We start from the raw sequence: 10,483 nt of genomic DNA on the forward strand, positions 1-10,483 counted from the left end.
CTTGAACTCAGCAATCTGCCTACCTTTGTAAGTACAAACAATAAATTTAGCTGTGTGGTATCTTCCCTTGCAATCACCATTCCCCAAATCTCTTTATCCCCTTCCTTAGTAGCTTTCTGACAAGCTGGCTCACAGTGCAGCTGCCTCTGTTCCTTTAGGTCTGTGAAGCTCCTCATATAATTCATATTGCATCCTTATACTTTGCACAGTTGAGAAATGATATATTTTCAACTCATGTTTTCAGAGTTCTTTCCCACAGCCTTCAAGACTGTCCTGAGGGTCTTAGCATGTACCATTTTGCTGAGGAACAGTAGGCACACCCTGGCCTTCCGGACCTGGGCTGTTTCTAATTAGCATGCAGTCATTAACTTTGACAGGGAGAACATTCCCCAATGACCTTGGCAGGGAGAATATTTCCCGATGAAGGAACATAAAGTAAATTATGTACATTATTATACAGACCAGCCCCATGCATACAGAAACTGTCAGCACTCGTGGAGGCCCATGCCCTGCTAGCTCAAGGGGTGGGAATTGTAAGACTCAGCATATTGGTAATCACAATTGGTTGTCATAAAGTAACTTCCACAGTCAGTTCCTCCTGGATGTTTTAGGTGTCTGAGTTGATGGTTTCTTTGTTTTTTCAAATCCATCTATCTATCTATCTATCTATCTATCTATCTGTCTGTCTGTCTGTCTGTCTGTCTGTCTGTCTGTCTGTCTATCTATCTATCAATCTGTCTATCTCCTGCTATTTAATCTTATGTTTTGTTTGCTGTGTTTAAAACTTTACTTATTTATTCACTTTACATCCCAATGTAAAGACCTCCTCTTCCCAGCATTCCCTCACAAAGATCCTCCCCTTATTCTTCCCTCCCCTTCTCCTCTGAGAAGGGGGAGCTCCGCTCTGGGTATCATCTCCCTAGTACCCCACAAACACATATCAACTCACTGCAGGACTAGGCATATCCTCCCTCACTGAAGCCAGACAAGTTAGGTCATTATTTAACTGTACTGAACACTAGTTTCATAAATGAGACAGATCCTTGGGGCTTGCTGGTCAGTCTAGACAAATCACTGTTTAGTGAGAGACCCTAACTAAAAAAACTGGAGAATGATTGAGAAAGAGCTCATTGTCAACCTTTGACCTCCACCTGTACATATGCACGTATGAACACATGCATATGCCATGTACATACACACACACACACACACACACACACACACACAAAGAGAGAGACTGTATAAAAGTGTTCTTATGAAATCCAGCACTATATACAATGAGCATATGCCAATAAATTGGTTTTTTTTAAAGCTCCGTTCAACCTAGTACTCTCCATAGAGTATCTTATAATAAGGCAGCTTGCTTCAGTAAGAGGGAACAGGAAACAAGAGGAAGTTGCTATACCTAGTTACAGAAGAGACATCCTGTCACCATTCATTTGGAAGTGTGCTTCAGTTCCACCCACACTCAAGGGGACAGCAGCACCTAGGAACTGAGTGTAAGCTGCTGGTCAGTGCACAAAGGACAGATGCATATGGTTCTGAGGACTCTGGCCTTGCACTTTCTGGCTCACATAGGTGCTCACATAGGTTTGCTGGCTGAGCATGTACCATCAGCCCCAGGAGCACAGTAAAAACCATCCTGACATCTACTGATGCCTTGCATAGACATGCAAACATTGTAAACCACCAAAAGATAGTCTACAATATTTGAGGAAGCTGTGCCCTCGACTGACTTGCCTCTTGTCTGGATCCTAAAAATACCATTGACCACTCCACCTCACTTTACATAACGAGCTTTAGGAACAAATGTTTGTTGAATTCAGTAACTACAGTATAGAGTTTTTAGAATTAAAAGACCATATCCTTTTCTCTATAGATAGAAATTATACATGGAAAATCTACCACCAGGTGGTGGTGGCACATGCCTTTAATCCTAGCACTTGGAAGGCAGAGGCAGGCAGATTTCTGAGTTGGAGGCCAGCTTGGTCTACAGAATGAGTTCCAGGACAGCTAGGGCTATACAGAGAAACCCTGTTTCGAAAAACCAAAACCAAACAAACAAAAAAACAAACTACCATGATTCTATTATATGGATTTCATTTCTACCTTTTATGTCAGCTATTGTCATAGAGAGCAAAGAGAGCTGATATTCACTCTGGAACTGATATTGATATTGATTCTAGAAACATTTATATTTGCTTACCATGCATTAGGTGTTGTTCTAAGTGTTCTGCATATGTTAGTTCACTTAATATATACATGCATTTTCTAAGGAATCTGAAGAGTGGAGCTAAAGATATTATGTAGGATTACATAGTTTTTCAAAGCTATTTGTTACTGAATTTTTAAAATTAGTGATTAAATGCTCAGTAATACTGTCCTGACTAGTTTATGTTAACTTGACACATGCTAGGTCATTTGAGAAGAGTGACTCTCAATTGAGAAAATGTTCCATAAGATTGGGCTGTAGGCAAGTCTTTAGGGAATATTTTTAATTCGTGACTGATATGGGAGGCCCTAGCCATTGTGGATGGTAACAACTCTGAGCTAGTGGTCCTGGGTGCTATAAGAAAGTAGACTGAGCAAGCCAGTAAGTAGTGTCATCTGCATCAGCTCCTGTCTCAAGATTCCCACATTGACTTCCTGTCCTGACTTCTCTCAGTAATGGAGTGTTACCTGGGACTTGTAAGCTGAAATAAATTATCTCCTCCCCAAGTTGCTTTTGGTCATGGTGTTTCATTACAGCAATAGAAACCCTAACTAAGGCATATGCATATACATGTATATATGTATATATATTCATATTTAAATATTAAGGATTTATTAATTAATGTGTAGAAGGTGGTTCTTTCCCCCCATGTGGGTTCCAGGCACTAAACTCAAGTCCATCAGGCTTGGCAGTGAGTGGTTTTATCTGCTGAGCCATCTTGCTAGCCTTCAATCTATGTATATTCAGAAGGACCAATAGACTTAAAATACTGCTTCCATGATCAAATCTTCAAAAGAACTATGAAGGTCATGAAGCAAAAGCAGCAGCTGATGACTCAGAAGTCCCAGTCTCTCCTCTTCCAGAATCTCCAGACTGACAGGACATGTGTCAGAATACCTCAGTGAGAAATCTAGAGACGTGAGGAGAAGCTACTGAACCCAAGTCGTAGTAATATCAGACAAAAACTCCTTTTACATAAAACATTGCAAGAAACAGAGAAAGATGTATATTCACAAAAGGAAGATAGAACAATTGTAAACACTTCCAAAGCAAGCCTCAAAATACATTGAACAAACTTGACAGAACCAGAGGATAAAGCCCAGAATTCTGCAATCACTGAAAACACCTCACTCTCAGTAATAAATAAAACTATGAGACGGATGATGACTAAAGAGACAGAGGATCAAGGGACAAAGGGATGGCTCAGTTGGTAAAGTGCTGGTCACGTGAGCATGAGGTCCTGGGCTCAATCGCCATTTCCCCACATAAAGAGCCAGCTGTGGAGGCATGCACTTGCACCTCCAGGATTGGGGAGACAAAGAGCCATCCCTGGGGCTCACAAGAAGCCAACTTAGCCTCATTGATGAGACCCAGGTGTGTCTCATAAAAAAGCAAAACAAAACAAGGAACAAAGGCGGATGGCTCATGAGGTTGACTTCTGGCCACTACTTGTACACACGTGCATCTGCACACACATTTGCAATTTCACACACACAAACATACATGCACCCCCACACATAAACAGAGCATTTAGCATCTCATATACAAATACTCCATCTAGTAAAAACAGCATATATGTTCTTCTCAAGTGTACATGGGATATTTTTCAGGATAGACCAGATATTACTACACAAATGAAGTCTCAATATATTTAAAAGTACAGACATCATTCAAAGTATTTTCCCTTACTAGTAGATGAAGCTAGAAATCAGGACCTGGAAATTTTATGTATTCTTAAAAACGAATGAAAAAGAAAATCACAGGTGACATTTTAAAAATACGTAGAGAAAATGAAAATAAAAAGACCACAGCAAAAGTTATGAACCAGAGAAGAAGACAGTGCAAGAAGGAAAATTCATAGCTAAAAATGCTTCCGCTAAGATAGAAAGTTGAGGGCTGGTGAGATGGCTCAGCGGGTAAGAGCACTGACTGCTCTTCTGAAGGTTCTGAGTTCAAATCCCAGCAACCACATGGTGGCTCACAACCATATGTAATGAGATCTAATTACCTCTTCTGGTGTGTCTGAAGACAGCTACAGTGTATTTACATATAATAATAAATAAACTTTTAAAAAAGAAAGAAAGAAAGATGAGGGCTGGAGAGATTGCTCAGTGGTGAAAGCACTGTTGCTCTTCCAGAGGACCTGAGATCAATTTCCAGTACCCATATCGCAGCCCATAACTGTCTGTGATTCCATTCCCAGAGGATCCCACACTCTCTTCCGGCTTCTAAAGCATGCATGTGATCACAGATGCCCATACGCATAAAATAGTGAAAAGATGTCACCTTGTTTTTGTAATGTAAGATTCTAGAAAAAGAAGAAATAAAAATCCAAAGCTGGTAGAAGGAAATAATGAAGATGGAGAAAGAATAAATGAAATAGGGAAGGCAAGCAGTTGGCAAAATCAATTACACCAAAGGTAGTTCAAACCAACAAGCAGCCTGGTCTCCTGAGAAGAGAAAAGACTCCATTACCAAGATCCGAAATGAAAGTGAGGTGCTGCTGTTAAACACAAGAAGTTTGGTTATAATACAAAAAAAATCATTGAAGACAATAAGATGTTATGAGGCTGTGTTATGAACATTTTTGTGCTAACAAATTGTATAACCTAGAAGAAATTCCTAGAAACATCAACCTTACCAGGACTGAATGATAAAGAGATAGGTAACCTGGACAGACTTGGAACTAGTGAGAAGAATGAACTGGTAGTCAGTCTCCCAAAAAAGTACAGTCCAAGGTTTAGTGACCTCCCTGGTGAGTTATACAGAGCATTTAAAGAACGAGCCAATAGTTTTTCAAGATTGGCCAAGCAATGGAAGAGAAGAGACACACACATGCACATGAACACATCATGCACACACATGCACACACATGAACACACACATATGCACATGCATTTACACATTCACACTCCACTCACACCCATGAACATACACATGCTTCCACACATGCATACACGTTCACACAGTGCACATATACACTTGCACACATATTTACACAGTACACATATACACTTGCACACACATACATGCACAGGTATGCACACTTGTGCACACAAATAATAAGGGCTCTTAAATGAATTCAGTGACATAGAATATAAATTCAACAAGCAAAGATCAGCTGTATTCCTATATACAATGAAAGAACACTCCAAAAGGAAATTAAGAAAACAATTTCACTTACAATGGCAACTAAAAAGAAAATGCTTAAGGATACACTTAATCAAAAAGGGTCCACAGAAAATGTGTATACCAAAACTGCAAAACATTGCTGAAAGGAATTAAAGATGTAAAGCAATGGGAACCAATCCCACAGCCACAACTGAAAGGCTGAACAACAAGGTCTCAGTACTATCCAAAGCCATGTACAGACTCAGCAACAATCCCCATTAAGTATCAGTGAGAATTTTGTGCATAAACAGAAAAATATATCATAGATTTCCAAAAGAGCAATGGATTCCAAGAGTCAAAACACACTGGAAAGAGAACAAAGCTGGAAGATTCATCCTACCTGAGTTCAAAATTTGCTACAAAATTACAGGAGGCAAGCCACAAAGAGCCAAGAGGAGTTAAATGTATCAACAGAAGCATGGATTGATGAAATGTGATACGCACAGCAGAGTGTCATTTGGGCCCCAAATAGGAGAACATTACTGCAAACACTATAACAATGCACTTCAAGGACAGCGAGACCAGCTAAGTGAAATAACCTTTTTGGTCACAAAAAGACAAAATTGACATCCTGCTTACAAAGGAGCTTGAAGTAGGCAAATTTTATAGAAACTGAAAACAGAAATGGTATTTGCAGGGGCTCGAGAAAGATGAAATGGAGAGTTATTTATGGGGATAAAGTTTCAGTTGCATAGTATAAAGAGAAGTTCATACAGTATTGTTAAAGATTTTACATATAGTTCATTCTTAATGAACTGTTTACTTCAAATAGGAAAAATTCCTGGGAATTATTTCCCCCAAACCCTGGATATAATGCTTGAGCCATGGTCCCCGCCCCCGTACATACATCAAGATATAATTTAATTCATAAATTAGACACAAGAAGAGATTAACAGCAGTGGCAACAAAGTAGACAAATTGTAACTGTAAATTGCAGTATTATGTGGCTGCCACTCTGCTATCTAAGAATTATTCACTTTCTGGTGAGGCAGAACAAGGTGAAACGATATTCCAAGCTGCTCGGAACAGGGCACCGCCATCTAAAGCTGTTTATTTATGGAATTTACATTTAACGTTTTTAGCTATGACTGACTGTAGTTAACTGAAAATGGGAAAAAAAGGAAACCAACTGAGAAGAGGGCATCAAAGTGATTAAGATGGTACATTTTACTTTGTGTATGTTTTAGCATGCTAAAGCATTATTGGATGGAATTAAAGCTTTTTAAAAGTAATTGTATTTTCTATTGAAAACACTTTTATGTAATCATAATACCATTAGAAATGTAGTATGAACACACAACACTAATGTTTAATTTATATTTTAAAATTAAAACCAAAAATGATAGAGAACTCAGAGACAGTGTTTGCAAATGAGTAATTACATCAAATAAGTAACAGCAGTAACAGCACAGCAGAGAGCAAATTTACTGTTAAAACGTTTCATTTTGGTCTTTGTATGTATTTATGTCTAGACATAGTTGAACGTGAGTTATATGTAAGCTATTAACTGTTTAGGGTTATCATTTTTAGTTGTTTAGATAATAGGGTCTAATAATTCTATCAGCTTAGAAAACGGTGATGTTCTAGACGGAACCGCTGAGCTGCAGACAACGTGGGTGTGAGTCATCGGTTGTTAGGACAAGATTTGTTTACCAGACTACAGATTTGATTACATGTGACTTGTGTCAACTTTGGAGAAATCAAGAGCAAAATGTAAAGTGAGGTGACAGAAAGGTTTCTAAATGAGCCATTGAGCCTCTGAGGCAGGTCACATGACAGCAGCTGAAATCCGAAGGGAAGGCATCGTCATGCCAGCCTTCCTCTTTCAGGTATACGCCTCTTGTTCATTCATTCCTTCAGAAGGTCAGAGCATTTTCTTGGGAGTGGTAGTGGCACATGTCTGAAATCCTTGCTCGGAAAGCAGAGCCGGAAGGCTGTAAGTTCGAGGCAGCTTGGAATACATAGGGAGACCTTAAACAGGCAGTGGTGGCTGGCGCAGGCCTTTAATCCCAGCACTTGGGAGGAAGAGGCAGGCAGATTTCTGAGTTCGAGGCCAGCCTGGTCTACAGAGTGAGTTCCAGGACAGTCAGGGCTACACAGAGAAACCCTGTCTCAAAAAACCAAAACCAAATCTCCCCCCCCCCCAAATTAACCTTTATATTCTCCACTCATCAAGAGGATCCACAACCCCAAATCAGCAGAGCAGGGAAGGCTTACTGCTTTTGGCGATGGGGATCCACACAATCCAAGGATTTTCGTGTCATTCCTCAAATGAGCGGAAGTGCACCGACGCTACAGTATATGAGCAGACCTTATTTCCCGAGCTTTGTCTGATATAAATTACACTGTTTAAGATGTATTGGGATACTGGCGGAGGATCAGCTAAACAATAAACTGCCTTACTACCTATACTGAATCAAGTGCTTAACTATAATCAAGTCAAGTGGTTTCTGCATAGCGACCATATGGTTAGGGAACGCTAAAGAAAGTTAATCCAATTTAAGTGGACATACTTCAGTCTAAGAGCTTCAATGTGACACTAAGTGTTAATGTCAAAGATAAATATTTCCAGAGATAAAGAATCCAGGAGAGCACAGCAGAACGAGGCCATAGTGAACATTCAGCTTTGCTACAGAGCACAGCTCTAAGTCCACTTCAGTGAACCCTGGTTCCGGGATGATTTGGCAAGCCCATGCTCCATTACAAATTCCAGAAATCTACGGATCTACTCCCACACCTGCCAAGCCAGGCAGCATCGAAAGCCTATTCTTTTGGATCCAGTCTGAACATTCTCCCTAGCACCAGGCCAGTGCCCACAGTCCCAGGCTCCAGGTCATCCAAGGCTGCTCCAACCTCACTATTACCAAAAGGCAAGATGTTAGCAAAACTGTGGAGAAAGGAGAGGTCGTGTCCACTGTTAGTGTGAATGGAGGGTAGTAGGGATGTTATTTTAAACAGCAAGAAAGTGCTTTTAAAAATTAAAAATAAGGCTACACAGAGAAACACTGTCTCGAAAAAAAATTAAAAATAGAACTACCCACTAGAAATGTCACTTATATATGTGCAAAGAAAACGAAATCAGTATTGAAAATATATCAGCACACAGCCTTCATTGCAGCACACACAATAATAGGCAAGACATGGACACTAAGTGTTCAGTGATTCGAATGGCTGATGTAATCAAGCATGATGCACACCGTGGAATGTTTGAAAGAAGGGAATTCTTCCATTTGTGTCAACTGGAAGACAGTATGCTAAGGAAAATGATCTAGGCATACAGAGGCAAAACAGCTGGAGAATTTTTTGCTTTTTCATAGAAGTAAAGGATTAAAGTCATAAAGGCTAAATGAAGTGTTTGCCAGGAAGGAAGAAGGGGGGAGAGGACGAAGAGATGTTGGATAAAGGATACCAAGTTTCAGTTCAATAGGAGGAAGCGTCTAGCCATAGTTAATAATACTTTGCTACTTATTGGAAATTGCTGAAAAGAGAGATCTTGCTAAACACCTAACAAGCAATCATCAGAATCAGTTATGACACAGACGTTGGCAATGTTAAGAAAACTTAGGGTGCAATGATTAGTATGCTAGGACTCTCATTTAAAATATAGATAACAAATGCAGCACCTAGAGCCTCTCCACAGAAGCACAGCATGGTCTACGTGGATCCCCTCACAAGTGGAGTGGGGCTGACTCTGACTGGAGCCTCTCCGCAGATGCGCTGCATGGTCTGCATGGATCCCCTAACAAGTGGAGTGGGGCTGACTCTGACTGGTGCCTCTTCGCAGAAGCGCTGCATGGTCTACATGGGCCCCTAACAAGTGGAGTGGGGCTGACTCTGACTGGTACCTCTCCACAGAAGCGCAGCATGGTCTACGTGGATCCCCTCACAAGTGGAGTGGGCTGACTCTGACTGGAGCCTCTCCACAGACGCGCCGCATGGTCTACGTGGATCCCCTCACAAGTGGAGTGGGGCTGACTCTGACTGGAGCCTCTTCGCAGAAGCGCTGCATGGTCTACATGGGCCCCTAACAAGTAGAGTGGGGCTGACTCTGACTTGAGCCTCTCCGCTGACGCGCAGCATGGTCTACGTGGATCCCCTCACAAGTGGAGTGGGGCTGACTGGTGCCTCTTCGCAGAAGCGCAGCATGGTCTACGTGGATCCCCTCACAAGTGGAGTGGGGCTGACCCTGACTGGTTCCTCTCTTTGGATTTCTTTCCCCTAGCTGGGCTACCTTGTCTGGCCTGGTGGGGGAGGATGTGACTTTATGTGCCAGTGTGGGTTGAAAGCTATGGGTGTGTGTGTGTGTGGTCCCTTCTCTAAGGAGAAGGGGAAAGGGAAATGGGGGAGGCAAGATGTGAGGATGGGACTGGGAGGAGGGGGAGCTTCAGGCAGGATGTAAAGTGAATAAGTAAATAAATTAAGGGAAAAAATAAATAAAATTTAGACAACATACAAGATCAAGTTAATTATTTCAGAAAAGAAAGAGAAACTTTTAGAAAGAATAAGGAAAGTGTTAGGAAGGGTGGAACACGGTAACAAAGAGGAAAATACTTTTTCTTTCTTTTGAAAATATTCATTCATCCATCCATTCATTCACTCATTCATTTTGAATAGAGGATCTCACTTTGTAATCCTGGCAGGCCTGGTACTCACTGTATAGAACAGACTGGCCTTAGTCTCACAGAGATCCATCTGCCTCTGCCTCCTGAGTGCTAGGATTAAAGGCTTGTGCTGCCATGCCCAAGGACTTTCTAAACATACCAGTGACACATTTATCAAGATACACTATATTCCAGGTCATAACACAGTTCCTAGCAAATATAAAAAGAAACTTGAAGCCAATGACAAAAGGATCTCTGAAACCTCAATCACATGAAAATAAACAATAAGCCTTACAGAATTCAAGAGTCACGGGTGGTTCCAAAGAAAATATAAATATACTTTAACAATTATTTTTATTTTATGTGTATGGGTGTTTTGCCTGCATATATGTCCATATACATGCCCGGTCCTCAGAGATGACTGAAGAGGACATTAGAGCCCCTGAAACTGGAGTTACAGATGGTGACAAACTGCCACCTAGGTCTTCTGGAAGAGTAG

This window comes from Mastomys coucha, unplaced genomic scaffold (genome assembly GCF_008632895.1).
Source record: "Mastomys coucha isolate ucsf_1 unplaced genomic scaffold, UCSF_Mcou_1 pScaffold6, whole genome shotgun sequence".
Taxonomy (NCBI): Eukaryota; Metazoa; Chordata; class Mammalia; order Rodentia; family Muridae; genus Mastomys; species Mastomys coucha.